The sequence below is a fragment of the Sorex fumeus genome, unplaced genomic scaffold (genome assembly GCF_029834395.1).
Source record: "Sorex fumeus unplaced genomic scaffold, SorFum_2.1 ptg000044l, whole genome shotgun sequence".
Lineage (NCBI taxonomy): Eukaryota > Metazoa > Chordata > Mammalia > Eulipotyphla > Soricidae > Sorex > Sorex fumeus.
Genome location: NW_026606101.1, coordinates 56,790,815 through 56,806,609, shown reverse-complemented (window position 1 = coordinate 56,806,609; position 15,795 = coordinate 56,790,815). Strand labels below are relative to the sequence as shown.

Sequence of the window (15,795 nt, the reverse complement as noted above, 5' to 3'; positions counted from 1 at the left end):
ATGGAACTGTTAGAATGTTAGAATCTTCTGCTGTCCTCGGAGGTCAGTAGATTGACCCACTGATACCCAAAGTAAAAAAAAAAATCAGTACCTGATTGTCCTAGTTGCTTCTCCTTTAAAACTGGGCTTTACCTCCTTGGAATGCTTGTCTTCATGACGATGCCTTTCCAGTATCACCATAAGAACCTCCCTGGATGAGTGACAGAGTGACAGGCAAAGACATGTTTTCAAAGACGGTCCCGAGTCTTCTTGGCCTATGGACTAAAGCTCCTGGAGACTGTTAGAAAATACCCAATTTTCTCACCTTGCTTTTCTCCTTCCAAACAGCAGCTTTGAAGCAAAGGTCAGGATTTTAATAAAGTCTTGGAGGATGGTTATTATGCAATGTTGACACTTCACTACAGCAGGAAATTTAAGAATTTTGCATGCAAAAAGAAAACTTACCTTTAAGGTTCTAACTTGGCCTTGTAAGTACGTAACAATACATTTACCAGTTTCCACTCACCAAAGTCTAATTTAAGTTAAGACAAGGTCTTTGCATGTACTGTCACCAGTATTATCTATATTCCAGACCATTCTAATTTTCTTTAAGGCTGGCAACCTAATTGGTGACCATCTGGTGAATAGCAACCAGTGAGTGCTAGTTAAAATCATGGAAATACTTGCTTGTTCAAATTTCAATATGCTTGCTTGTGCCATTCAGCTCTTAATATTTATGTAACAACAAGAAGATTTAATGATCCCTTAGTTGGTAGTTACTTGTTATATTATTTATCTCCATAGTATTTTCTCAGATCTCAGCCCCGGGTCCCACACACCTGGGTTCCTCTGTCAGTTCTTTTATGCGTGAGGCTCATCCAAGTGTGTGGAGAGTGCTCCCAGCATGGCCTTGGCTGGGCCTCGGTGGTCTTCAGCTGAGATCTCCAAGCCTGCACAGTTTGGGACTGGACCTGCCAGTAACTAGACAGTTACACCCACCAACTGCCGTGTAACTCCAACAACGGCCAGGATCCAGAGATCATCACACTCAGCTCCTGGGAGAGAACAAGACAGAGTCTCCTACCCTATGCCTGACTGTCTTCACCAGGGCCCAACAGCTGAAGACCACCGAGGCCCAGCCAAGGCCATGCTGGGACCACTCTCCACACACTTGGATGAGCCTCACGCATAAAAGAACTGACAGAGGAACCCAGGTGTGTGGGACCCGGGGCTGAGATCTCCAAGCCTGCACAGTTTGGGACTGGACCTGCCAGTAACTAGACAGTTACACCCACCAACTGCCGTGTAACTCCAACAACGGCCAGGATCCAGAGATCATCACACTCAGCTCCCGGAAGCTTATCACACACATCTTATCATCTCATTCCTAATTTGGTCAAACTGGCAGGCTACCAAATGTAACATGCCCACACGGCAGAGTCTGGCAAACTCCCCGTGGTGTACCCAATATGCCAAATACCAGTAACAATGATGGGTCTCATTCTCCTAACCCTGAAAAAGCCTTGAATATGGCACTTTAAAAAAAAAAAAATCTCAGGGCTAGGACGAAGAAGACGTTACTGGCACCTGCTTGAGGCAATCGACGAACAACAGGGTGGTCGTGATCGTGATCGTGATAGTATTTTCAAGTCGTCATCTGGGATGCAGAAATTTTGCATGAGATTTTTCTCAGTGTCACCAGCATTGAGCAATGTGTTTTATCTTTCAATTTCTCAATCATTCAAATATTTATTACACATTTGCTCTATATGTGCACTGAGAAATGCTGAGATGGTCTATTCATGCTCTTTCATTATTTCATGAAAGACGTGATGTTTACAAAGATTATAAAATTGAAATAATTGCACCATTCTCATTGAGTAACTATTAAGCATTATGTCCTTCAAACACATACTATTTTTTTTTATTATTAGTGAAACACCATGAGGTACAGTTGTAGATTTACAAATTTTTGTGCTTGGATCTCGGTCATACCACGATCAAATACCCATCCTTCCACCAGTGCCCATTTTCCACCATCAGGATAATATCCCTCCCCCTCATCCCCCCATCCCCCCATCCCCCCTGCCACTGTGGCAGGGCATTCCCTTTTGTTCTCTCTCTCCTTTTGGGTGTTGTGATCAGCAAAAGAGGCATTGAGTGGCGAACATGTTCAGTCCAGTCTACTTTCAACCTGCATCTCCCCTCCTGGGAGGATCCTCCAAACACCCTCCACTTGGTGTTCCCCTTTCTATCTGAATTGTCCTTTCCCCTAGAATACCCGGCTGGCCTCTAAATTATGGAGTAATTCTCCTGGTGTTGCTCTCAGCTATTCTTGGGTATTAATCTCATATTTTGTTACTTTATATCCCCCAGATGAATGCAATCTTTCTATGTCTATCCCTCTCTTTCTGACTCATTTCGCTTAGCATGATACTTTCCATATTGTACCACTTGTATGTAAATTTCATGACTTCATCTTTTCTAAGAGCTATATAGTACTCCATTGTGTAGATGTACCAAAGTTTCTTTAACCAGTCATCTGTTCTTGGGCACTCAGGTCTCTTCCAGTTTCTGGCTACTGTAAAGAGTGCTGCAATGAACAAACAAGTGCAGATGTCACTTCGGCTACACATTTTTGCCTCTCTGGGATATATTCCCAGGAGTGGTATCGCTGGGTCAAATGGGAGCTCAATTTCTAATTTTTTTTCTAATTCTTTTTTTTTCCCTTTATTTTATTTTATTTTTTTTAAAGTTGTAGATTTACAATTTTTTGTGCTTTGGTTTCAATTATACAATGATCAGATACCCATCCCTCCACCAGTGCCCATTTTCCACCACCATGGATCAATTTCTAATTTTTTGAGGAACGTCCATACTGTTTTCCAAAAGGGCTGAACCAGTCGGCATTCCCACCAACAGTGAAGGAGTGTCCCTTTCTCGCCACATCCGCGCCAGCAATGATTGCTTTTGTTCTTTTGAATGTGGGCCAGTCTCTGAGGTGTGAGATGGTATCTCATTGTGGTTTTGATCTGCATCTCCCTGATGATTAATGATGTAGAGCACTTTCTCATGTGCTTTTTTGCCATTCGGATTTCTTCTTTGAGAAAGTTTCTGTTCATTTCATTGCCCCATTTTTGGATGGGGTTGGATGTTTTCTTCTTGTGGAGTTCAACCAGTATTTTGTATATCCTGGATATCAACCCCTTGTCAGATGTGTATTCGGTGAATATTCTTTCCCATTCTGTAGACTGTCTTTGTATTTTGTTCACTGTTTCTTTGGAGGTACAGAAGCTTCTTAGTTTAAGATAGTCCCATTTATCTATCTCTGTTTTCACTTGCTCGGCCAGTGGCGTGTCATCTTTGAACATACCATTAGCCTCAATGTCATGGAGGGTTTTGCCAACTTTGTCTTCAATGTATCTTATGGTTTCTGGTCTGATGTTGAGGTCTTTAATCCATTTTGATCTTACCTTTGTACATGGTGTTAGGCAGAGTTCTGAGCCCATTTTTTTGCATGTAGCCGTCCAGTGATGCCAGCACAATTTGTTAAAGAGGCTTTCCTTACTCCACTTCACATTTCTTGCACCTTTATCAAAGATTAGATGATCATATGATTGAGGGGAGATGTCAGCAAACACATACTATTTTGATACCCTCTCAGAGAGCCCGGCAAGCTACCGAGAGTATCTCGCCCACACAGCCAAGCCTGGCAAGCTATCTGTGATGTATTCGATATGCCAAATACAGTAACTAGTGTCACAGTGGAGAGGTTACTGGGCCTGCTCAAGCAAAATCGATGAACAAGGGGAGGACAGTGACAGTGACAGTGATAGTAGCATTAATAGATAAACAGAATTTTCACTTTTACTTATAAGGAAATAGAAAAAACTTATTTGCCAAAGGCCACACGGCCCATTAATGTCGAACCCATTAGCAAGCCCCACATTTATCAGGCTTTAAAGTTCACACTTGTGGCTGGAGCGATAGCACAGCAGGTAGGGCGCTTGTCTTGCATGCAGCTGACTAGAGTTCGATTCCCAGTATCCCATATGGTCCCCTGAGCACCACCAGGAGTAATTCCTGAGTGCAGAGCCAGGAGTAACCACTGTGCATCACTGGATGTGACCCAAAAAGCACAAAAATAAAACAAATAAAAAATAAAATAAAGTTCACATTTTCTAACGATACACTAAGATACATAAAAACACTTAAGTATTCAGAGTAATAAAGAAAAATAGCTTCTATTCGGAGGATATGGAGAGATGTTTTATATATATACATATATAATTATTAAAGGGGAGTAAGAAAGTATAGTACATGAGTAAGGCATTAAATCTTTTGTCTATGCAATGTATGATATACCTATTAAAGAAACAGTTACCACATGATATGGAATGTGCTCTGGAAAGCATAATTCTCCATCTAAGTACACTCTAAGATGTCTGCATGTGGCCTTGGTTGGTAGGAAGGTGGGATCGGGGTAAATTATCTGACTCCAGTTGACCAGACTATAAGAGGTAGTGGGAAAAAAGCTAGAAAATCATACTTTAATCACATATTAAAAGGAAAAGGTGGCTATACTAAAATTGCCTGCTAGAAAGTCACAACAGTGATTTATTCATCTTTATATTCCAGAACAGTGCTTGACATAAAAAAAATTAAAGACAAATGAGTTACTGACACCTGCTGAGGACCAGGTGCTCTCTAAGTCTGGAGCTTCTTAGAAATATTATATTGTTATCTTGACAGGAGCTCTCTGAGGTATGCTTCCCTGTTAAAAGATACAAAAATTTCTGAGGTGTAAGAAGTGCTTACAGCTTGCTCAGTATCACAGAGCTAGAAATATAAAGACCTGGATTTTAAAATTTGACTTTAGAACTTGTAATTTGCCTAATCTCTGTTATGTTCTAAATGCCAGGCTAATGCAATGCCCCTATTATTGGTATTTTTATTATTTTAGATAAACATTTTATGGAAGCATAAAGTGATTGCATAAAATTATATCTTACGTATACATCCTGATAAATTTTCAAAGTAAATGCTGCCACATACTTAACTGGAATCTATATACTTTAAAACTTCATATTGTCACAGGCTACAGAATTTGACTTTATACAGTAGTCAGTCTCTTCATCTCTCTAACTGTAAAAAGCTTTCCCTGTAGTTTTGATTCAGGCATACACTATTCATGGGAAATCATAAGTTACTGAGTCATACCCTGCCTAGAAAATGAGTTAGTCGGTAAAGGATAGCTTCTCCTTAGACAGCATGTTTGCTACCTCAAGTCAAATTACCTTTATTAAATAACAGTACTATAGTCTCATTTTGGGATTTTTCTGGCCTGTGGCAAACCTGATGTCTCAAGTAGCAAAAAAGTAAAGCAACTGGGGAGATTTCTCCGGCTCATTAAAGTGTGTGTGTGTGTGTGTGTGTGTGTGTGTGTGTGTGTGTCCATCTTGCAAATTTGAATGCATTTCTAAAAATGTTACTCAGGGTCAAATCATATTTGGGAGTTCAGAGATCTGAAAAAGACAAAGATTATAGTTCTAGATAGTAGAGAGGCAGAAGGTTGCACCTAACTTCATTTAACTAATGCTGAGGCTAGTAACTCACTTTTAGTCTAAGTCTTGGGGCTCATTTCACTTTATTTTAATGAATTTTGCTTCCACTTTTTTAATTCCTCACCTTTAAAGCAATCATCTAAACATATATAACTATGAGCTTTCAATTTATTATCTTTGCTTTGGTTTGTTCTGTATTAAATTATTGGAGATATTTAGTCCTTATGCTAACCTTTGGTTTTGGGGAATTTTGTGAGATCATACTTCAAACTTCATCCTAAAAATTTAAACTGGGTTGGGCCAGAGAAATAGTATACCAGGTAGACACTTGTCTTACATACAGCCAACCTGGTTGGATCCCTGGCATCCTATATGATCCCCTGAGGACTGCCAGGAGTAATTCCTGAGTGCAGATCCAGAAGTAACCCCTGAGCATTGCTGGGTGTGCCCCCTGCAAAAATTAAAAAATAAAAAAGGAATAGAGAGGTAGATATAGAGAATGACGATTGGACTTGCTGATTTCTAAATTACTTTCCAGAACTACATTTTTAAGACAATTTATTAATGCAAAAGTCAACTTACTAAGCTTCACAAATAGTCATGTGATCTAACTCCAAAACAATTGCAGAGAAATTATAACTTTAAATGCATTTTCAGAGTAGGATCACAGGTATAATATCAAGAGATTGTTAAATTTAAAGCATTGGGGCTAGACAGATAGTACAGTGGGTAGGGTGCTTGCCTTGCATGTGGTTCATCCCCAGTTCAGTTCCCGGCATTCCATATGGTTCCTCAAGCACTGCCAAGAGTAATTCCTGAGTGTAGAACCAGGGATAACCCCTGAACATTGCAGGTTGTGGCCCAAACACCAAAAATAAAGTAAATAAAACATATTTTGTACAATTTTTACATTTATAACATCTGAATGTCACAAAAATGAAAAGCAGTTATGAGATTATTTGAGTGCATCTATATATGCTATTGATCTGAATTAAACTATAATATAGTTTGCTAATTTAATATCTTTTTTATATTTAGAAGCTTATTACATTAAGTAAAGATTAAAGCAATTCATAAATTAAAACAAAAAGAATATTTTTATTTCTCCATTGAATATCACAGGAAATGCACAACCATCTTAAAGAGATTGATTTTCAGTCTAAAACATGCACTGTTTATATATTCACATTCATGCTACAGAATACCAGGTAACTTCCAGCTGAAAATATAGAAAGTATTTTACAGATGAAAGTAAGGTCAGTCTTGAAAGATATATAAGATTTATTGAGGAGAGACTGAGGAAGAGGACATAGGCAGCAGAGACATCAACACGAGACATAGTGCAATATATGTTCACTACAAAGAAACAAGAAATGATTAGCTTTTCTTGATGGTAATCTCTGACTCCGGAGTTAGGTTGATAGAGAGTTAAAGGCTTGGTAGATACAGTCCCACCCGACCTGGCTTTATAAAGACATTGATTTTTTTTTGAAGCCAAGAGAAGTCTTTGAAAGTTGATGATTAAGAGAACAAATTGTCTATAGTCACATAGGCAATAAGAGTAAGAAATGTTGGACTGTCATTCAGCTGGTCTAATCTTTTATATTGTCCCCAGCAACTGAAATGGGTTGTGTGGTCATGGAAGAATATCATGCCAATTTATACAATTAATGACTCCTGAACTTTTCTAACACAGAGCAGGTACTGAGAAATGGGATTCTTTAGAAGTGAAAGACAAGAAATGTTTAATAGTTTTCCCCTGGTAACTCCCAGGCCTTCTCCAGAAATGGAGTGTGCATAGGCACTGGGTAATTAATGCAGAGCAGCAACATGCTATAGGTTGGCATCAGGAAGCAAGAAAGATATTGCATTAGAAACTGCAGAGGAAATTTAATGACCTAATGCAATCACTCAAGTTGGGATTTGTCCAAGGTCTCAGAATATAATATCACCACCAATACTGGGTCTTTTACAAAGACTCTCTGTGGTCAGAGGCCTTAATTGTATTGCTTCTGTAAAATTCATGGGACAACATTTCTCAGCTTTTCCTCCAAAACTAGGAGTTTTTAAACCTGTTTTCTTGATTTTTTGCCTTTAGAAAAAAAATTCCCCTTTTGGCCATAGTGCTTCCAATATGGCTTTGATTGCCGCTGCTGACACCAGGACACTTTCATTGCCCCTGAAGGCCATTTTATTTATTGGCGCTGTGTTTCCAAAAGATGCATTTCCTTCCACCAATATGTTCAGCTGGCCACGTAATAGCATAGGCTGACATTTTGGTCACCACTCAAGAGAGCAGCAGATTGTGTAAATTCCACAGCCTGGCATGTCAGTTGTGAGATACCTTAAAAAAAAATTGTCCAGGTTGACCTTGCTTTAAAAACAATCAGAAAACAGACAATCATAGAAAATGAGGCAGAAAGTAGCATTAGTATCCTATTCTAAGTCAGAAAGATACAGTTAGTCATTATTCATGCATACACATAACTTTTAGATAATAAAAACCAAAGTATAACCTAAAGTAAAAGATATGTATACAGACAACACTGCAGAAACTCATGAGACAAACATCCAATTTCCAATTGGTAAATAGGCAAGTGCATGATCAAATTACTAATAATGAGATATAGTCATCATAAAAATCTAAGGAAGAATAGTCAATTTTACTAGCAATCAAAGAAATGCAAATGTAGACAAATGAAGGGAATTTTATACTACTTATGGAAAAAAAACTTAAAACTAATTCTGCTGATAAAATTTTGGTGTTATTGCTACACTGTTTCATTTTTGTGATCCAAAGGTTAATAAGCACAACTGTTTGAAGAAACAATTTGACAATAAAAGTCAAGATCATATTCTTCAGGCCAAATACTTCAATCCAAAAATTTTATATAAGGAAATCATTCAAAGAGCAGAACATGTCTTCAGAGAAATTTATTGAAATATAATGGTAACAGGAAGTAACTATCCAGGATATATAAAGAATGACTACAATTTAATAATAGCAACAAAATAACCATACTAAAAATGGACAAATGACTTGACCAGACATGTCTCTAAAGAGGAACTACAAATGACCAATAAACAAACAGATGTTTGGTATTTCTAACAGTTAGGGAAGTACAAATAAAAACCCAATCACATACTATTTCACCACATTTGGTGAAATATTTTTTAAAAGACAGAACTGAGACAGTACAGGGATTAAAGTTTCTTACTTATACATACAATCAAGCTCAGTTTGACCTCATGATCCAGAGCACCGCTGGTGCTGATCTCTAAGCATTGAGTGGAATGTAGTACTGAGTACCAAGGAGTGTGTTATACCTATCCAAAAACAAACAACAAACTCCTCCTCAAGCAACAGAAGTCAGTAAAGATATAGAGAAATAGCATCTCTTTGTGCTGTTGCTAAATGCTGGTGAAATGTAAAATTTTATAGAAAACAATATGATGACTCTTCAAATATAAAATATAATTACTATATGTAAGCAATTTCATATTAAGCTATATTTTTTCAAATAATAGCAATTTTTCAATCATGGTATCACAGTACCACGGTCCTCCCGTTGTTCATCGATTTGCTCGAGCGGGCCCAGTAACATCTCCATCATGAGACTTGTTGTTACTGTGTTTGGCATATGGAACATGTCATGGGTAGCTAGGCATTATTTTATATTAGGATCATCAAACAGTAAAATGATAGAAGCAACTCAAGTATTATTAGACAAATTGGTAAACAAGAGGCAGTATTACATATATAGAACATAACACACATTTACATACTGGGCCTGCTCGAGCTTACATATATATATCACACATATATCACTGTACAGATATGTACTACATATCAATGAGAAAAAGATGATAAAGAAAATAGTATGTTTCTGCTTACATGAGATTTCTGGAGCAGCCAAATTTATAGAAACATGAAATAGAAAAATACTCTGCATTTTCTCAGTAAGACAAAATACAGAAATGTTGTTTAATGAGTGTAGCATTCCAGCTATTTTTTCTCTTGGTTTGTTTTTTTTTTTTTTTTTTTGCTTTTTGGGTCACACCCGCCAATGCTCAGGGGTTACTCCTGCCTTTGCAAGGAGGAATTACTCCTGGCGGTGCTCAGGGGACCATATGGGATTCTGGGATGCTGGGAATCGAACCCAGGTCGGCCCCATTCAAGGCAAACGCCCAACCCCACCGTGCTATCGCTCCAACCCCAGCATTCCAGCTTTTAATGTAGCACTGTAGCAGTGTCCTCCCGTTGTTCATTGATTTGCCCGAGCGGGCACAAGTAACGTCTCACAAAAAATAGTGAGACTTGTTACTGTTTTTGGCATATCAATTATCTCATGGGTAGCTTGCCAGGCTTTGCCGTGTGGGCGAGATACTCTTGGTAGCTTTCTGGGCTCTCCGGGAGGGGTGGAGGAATCGAACTTGGGTCGGCTGTGTGCAAGGCAAATGCCCTACCTGCTGTACTATTGCTCCAGCCCAGCTTTTAAGGTAAAGGGAAAAAATGATTATAAATTTCTAACAGTATGAATATCCTTTATACAACAAAACTGCATACTTAAGGGGGTTGAGGAGATATTGCCTTGCATCCTAGCACTTCCTTGCTCCCCCACACTTCATAGGGTCTTCCAACCCCACCAGAAATGATCCGTGAGCACAGAGTCAGAAGTTAAGACTCGAGCAACTCTGGGTGTGGCGTCAAAGCAGCAAAAACCAAAAAAAACAAAAGATGTTTTTTAAAACATAGTCCATTTCTAGGCCTAAATGATAGATAGTACAGACGTGAAAGCTCTTGTCTTATACCCAGACACTGGGTTTGATCCTCAGCACCATATATGATACCCCGAGAAGCTACAGGAATGAGTCATGGGCTCAGAAGTCCAGATACATGTCCTAAGCACAGCTGGGTGTAGCCCTAAAATAAAATAAAAATAAATTAAATTTTATACTATGTATTACTACTTTTTTAAAAATGCAACCTTGTATTCCCTCATCTAGTTATTCTAAACATCACATATACATGATACCATGTTCTAAAGGTGGTGATGCTGGAACAGGAAGTTATGGGAACATTAGTGGAGGGAGGTTGACACTGCTGATAGCATCAGTGTTACAATATTGTATCTCTAAAACTCAACTGTGACTAACTTTGTAGGTTAGAGTACTTTAATCAAACAAAATTTAAAAAATTAAAAATGGCAGCCTGATTGTTAGAATGTAGAAAAATTAGTCAATTGAAAGAGTATGTGCTAAGTAAAGGATGATTTAAACATTAGATACTAAAATTATACATAGTGTTAGATAACAAAATTTTTAATTATTAAAAATTTTAGGGGCTGGAGCGATAGCACAGTGGGTAGGGTGTTTGTCTTGCATGTGGCTGACCCAGGTTTGATTCCCAGCATCCCATTATGGTCCCTTGAGCACCGTCAGGAGTGGTTCCTGAGAGCAGAGCCAGGAGTAACCCCTGTGCATTGCCGGGTGTGACCCAAAAAGAAAAATAAATGTAAAGATATGAATGACTTTCATTGCACACTGCCAGCTACAAGTACAAAGAATTATTCATAGTGAAAGTCAGAAGGAGAACAAATGGGTTAAGAGTCAGAGTTGGGAGAAAGCACAATGGGTTGAGAGCATGCTTGCATTCAGGATGGCAGAGAATGACGACGTGATGCCCTGTGCAAACCGACTGCCAGAAGTGGCCCCATGAGCACAAAAGAAGAGACCCACTGAATGTGGCTCAGAAACAATAGTGACAAAAAGAGAATCCAATGAGAAAGAAAAAGAATAGTTCAAGCAAAGTCATCATTCTATTCAGTAGAAAGGGGCTTTGGGGACTAGTGCATGTAGATTAAATCACCAGTGTTGACCATATTGATCAGTTTATAAATTAGGTTAGATATTAAATCTAGGCACAAAGACTCCACTTTGGATCTATGATTTTTTTCTTATTTTAAATAATACTATAAAATCCTTATATTTAATTTTTATGAGGACTGTACCTTGGAGTATTGGAGAGTCTGGGGGCACTCCTGGTGAGGTTCAGTTCTCAGTTCAGTGACAGAACCCAGCACTGACTGAGGACCACCCAAGGTTACGTTCCATGGAAGAACCCAAAATGAAAGTTCTTGCCCTTACATTGAAAGGGTGACTTGGGCTTAAATTTGTAACTTGTCTCGACAAACCACAGTACCCTAAAGCAACATTTCCCAACTGTGAGCCAGGTGGCCCCTGTGAACTCCCAGGATATTCCATAGGGCTGCAGGTGAAAATCTTTAAATTAGGTGAGGGTAGGCAGGGTTTCTACTGCAGAAGCCTAGGGGACCACCAGGAAGAACAAGGGAGAAAGAAACTGGTGAGAGGTGGCACGCTCAGAAAAAGTTAAGAAACACTGCCCTAAAGGAGTAAGAGTTGATGGTAATTTTTTCTCCCCAAAGTCTTCACATAATTTCTTACATATGATAGGTACTTGATAAATGTGTATTGATCAATACAGTCGATAAGCACCCTTTGCTCATCATTATTGCAGCAGAAGATATATAGTTTTAAAATGCTTATCTGATTTTTTGTGAGAAGTCCCAGGTCCTGAAGGGAAAGGAAGTGGGGAGTTAGATCCCTCATTACTATGTGAAAATTGAGAAAGATTCCTTTTGCAGTGATTATAGTAATTACAATTATTTGTGCCTGTGCTTTTCAATATTCCTCCCAAGGCATTTCCATCTATAACTTGTTCCATAAAAAATGATATAATAATTTTATAAACAGGAATTATTATTCCTACATTATTTTATTATTTATTTATTTATTTATGCTTTTGGTACTGCGGCTGGACTCAGAGCTGAGCCCAGCCTGTACAGCTCCTTGGACACCACACACAGGAACTCGGCCTGGTCCTCTCTGCCGTAGTTGTAGGACGAGCCGATGTTCACCAGCTGCTCGAAGAGTCAGCCATCGGACATGGTGGACACCATCTGCGTGAGCTCCTCCTCCTGGCGTTGCAGCACCCAGTACACATGCTTGGGCGGCACCTGGGTCACGGTGTAGCCCTTCTCCTCCAGCTGGTCCTTGATGAGGAGGATCAGAGGGCTGATGTTGTAGAACTCGGCCTCCTCCAGGACCCCGTCTTCTGCCATGTCCTTGTCCAGCACCAGCTTGCCGTGCTGGGGGAAGTTCAGGATGGGCCCGAAGTAGATGGAGTCATGGCTAATGAGGTAGGCCCCGGTCTCTTCCCGATCTGCCTTCAGCTCTTCCCCTTGGCACAGGCGGCTAAGAAGGACTTCTGCTCACTGCAGACCATCTGCTGGGTGGTCAGGAACACCATGCCCCCCACATTGAGCCGCACCCACTTGTCCCAGCCACCTGCGGTGCAGCCCCCTGCCCCCCCCCCACACACACACAGCACTGCCTCCCCAGCCTCCATCCTCATCTTTCGCAGAGACCTAGAATGGAACAAACAGGGTGAGAGACTGTCTGAGTTCATCATGTCAACCAAGATCATCCATGGTAACTCACAGTTACAGAAGGCCGAATCTAAATGTTGGACATGGGAGTCTCCCAGCAGATGGTTCCATAACGAAATTGATCACATCATATTCAATTGACAGTTTTGCCTGACCGATGTCACTGTTGTCCCAAAATTCCAAACGGGATTGGACCACCATCTCCTTCGTGCAAAATTCTGTTATATAGAGTGGGGAGGAAAGGCTGCAAAGTATAAAAAAAGAACTCCCAGAACGACCACCAACTGGGAGCTCTTTGGCACTATTGCTGCAACATGGGAAGATGCCGACGTTGACATCATTGACGAAGAATACCTTTGACTGGTTTAGCACCTCCATGATTGTGCGAGGAACACCGAGAGAGAGATAGCCACAAAAAGATGCCTGTCTTCAAAAACTCTCGAGCTCATTCAACAACGTGGCTTGGCATAAGCCTCAGGCAACCACAAGTGAATGTCTGAGCTCGCAAAGCAGTGCAGAGAAGCGATAAAGAAAGAACTCAAAGAGAGAAGAGCAGCAGTGCTGGCAGATGTGGCAGAAGTTAGGAAAAGCATTTGTAATGCCCGCCTGTCCTTCGCCAACTAAAAGACCAAGATGACTGCAATCTGACGTCCTAATGGATCTATCACATCTTGCAGAAGGGCAATGGAGAAGATTATCCATGACTTCTACTCGGATCTCTTCGATAGCATGTTCACCTGCCCACATACCAAATTCCGCAGGATGGATATGTCATTCCCAATGTTCCCCCTTCTGAAATCTGACATGCCATTTCATCGGTAAAGAAGCAAACAGCACCTGGCCCAGACAAGGTCAGACCTGAACACCCGAAGAAACTGCCGTCAGTACTCATCAACACACTGGCTCGGCTCTTCACATGCTACCTGTCTGAATGTAAGGTTCCATCCCAATGGAAAACCAGCAGGACTGTACTTTTGTACAAGGCAGACATCCACGACATTGGCAACTATCCCCCAATCAGCCTATTGTCTGTCATCTACCAGCTGTTCACTCGAGTAATCCTGAATAGGATTGGCAGAACACTAAATGAAGAACAACCATGCGAGCAAGTCAGTTTCCGGAAAGGGTTCAGCACAATCGACCATATCCACATGATAACCAAGCTCATTGAGGTTTCTTAGGAGTTCTAGATGTCGCTCTGTCTCATATTCATTGATTTAAAAAAGGCCTTTGATTTTGTTGAGATTGAAGCGGTCATCAAAGCCCTAGCCAAACAGGGTGTTCAAACTCAATACACCAGGATCCTCCAAGAGCTGTATCGCAGATTCACTACCAGGATCTCACCATTCCACAGGGAGGTGATCATTGACGTCAAGAGAGGGGTTCAGCAGGGTGATCCCATTTCACTGAAACTCTTCAGTGCCACCCTTGAGAACGTCATGTGATGACTGGAGTGAGAAGGAATGGGATTGAAGATAGACGATCAGCAACTACACAACCTCCGCTTTGCTGATGACATCGTTCTAATAACATCAAGCATCAGCCAAGCAGCACAAATTCTGGCCAACTTCGACCTTGAGTGTGGAAAGGTTGGACTACAGCTGAATCTCATGAAGAAAATGTTTATGAGAAACAGTCTCGTTCCTGATGTTCCATTTGTTCTCACCAGGACGAACATCTCCAAATGCAACAGTTATGTGTACATAGGTTGAGAAGCCAACATGACGAATGACCTGGCACCTGTGTTGCACAGAAGGAAGAGAGTGGCTTGGAACACCTTCGAGAGCATTGAAGAAATAGCTAAGAGGATGAAGAACCTCCGGTTCCAGGCACATCTCTTCGATTCCACAGTTCTTCCTGAATTAACATATGCCTCAGAGACCTGGGCCCTACGAAAACAAGATGAGAACGCTATTCATGTCTCCCAAAGAGGAATCGGAAGAGCTATGCTTGGAGTATTATGCTTCACTCAAATGTGAAAAAGAATGCGGAGTTCTGACTTCCGTTGACGGTCAAGAATCAGGGACGTTGTCTCATTTGCCAAGGCGTCGAAAATCAGAAGGGCTGGACATGTAATAAGATTTGGTGACAACCGCTGGACTAGAGCCATTACCAACTGAATTCCATGGGATGTCAAAAGATTGCATGGTCCCCCACCTATGAAATTATCAGACTTCTTTGTCAAGACCCTGAATCATTGGTTTGAGGCTGTTAGTGTTCTTAGAATGAGCAGACACAATTGGGCTACATTAGCAAGTGACAGGGACAAATGGAGACGTTACTGATGCCCACTCGAGGAAATTGATGAGTAACAGGATGTCAAGTGATCTAGTGACTTTTTATTTTTTTACTTTTTTAAGTAGAAGTACTGCTATTTATTCAGCCACTGATTAGGCTGATTGAATTGTGCATGAACTCCACCTTACTTTTTTTTTTCATTTTTTATAATTTTATTTATTGAATCACTGTGAGAGCAGCTACAAAGCTTTCGGGTTTAAGTCTTGGTCATACAATGAAACACCCATACCTTCACCAGTGCTCATTCTCCACCACCAAAAAATCCCAGTATACCCCCATCCCACACTCTCCCCCTACCTGGGGGGCAGATGATTTCCACTTTACTCTCTCTCTCTACTTTGAATACATTAAATATTTTGACACCAAACTCACCATTATTATTTGGAATTTTACCCCAACACTCAGATCTGCCGAAAAGGCAACAGTAGACAATTTGTTTTCTATTGCTGATTATGAATAACACATGATGTTGCGTGGCTGCAGTA

General features: G+C 40.4%; 1 pseudogene; it reads right to left on the bottom strand.

Annotated features, from left to right (window-relative positions):
* Positions 1 to 9,082: 9,082 nt before the first annotated feature.
* Positions 9,083 to 12,978, bottom strand: LOC130030672 (BTB/POZ domain-containing protein KCTD17-like; annotated as a pseudogene).
* Between the last annotated feature and the right edge of the window lie 2,817 nt (positions 12,979 to 15,795).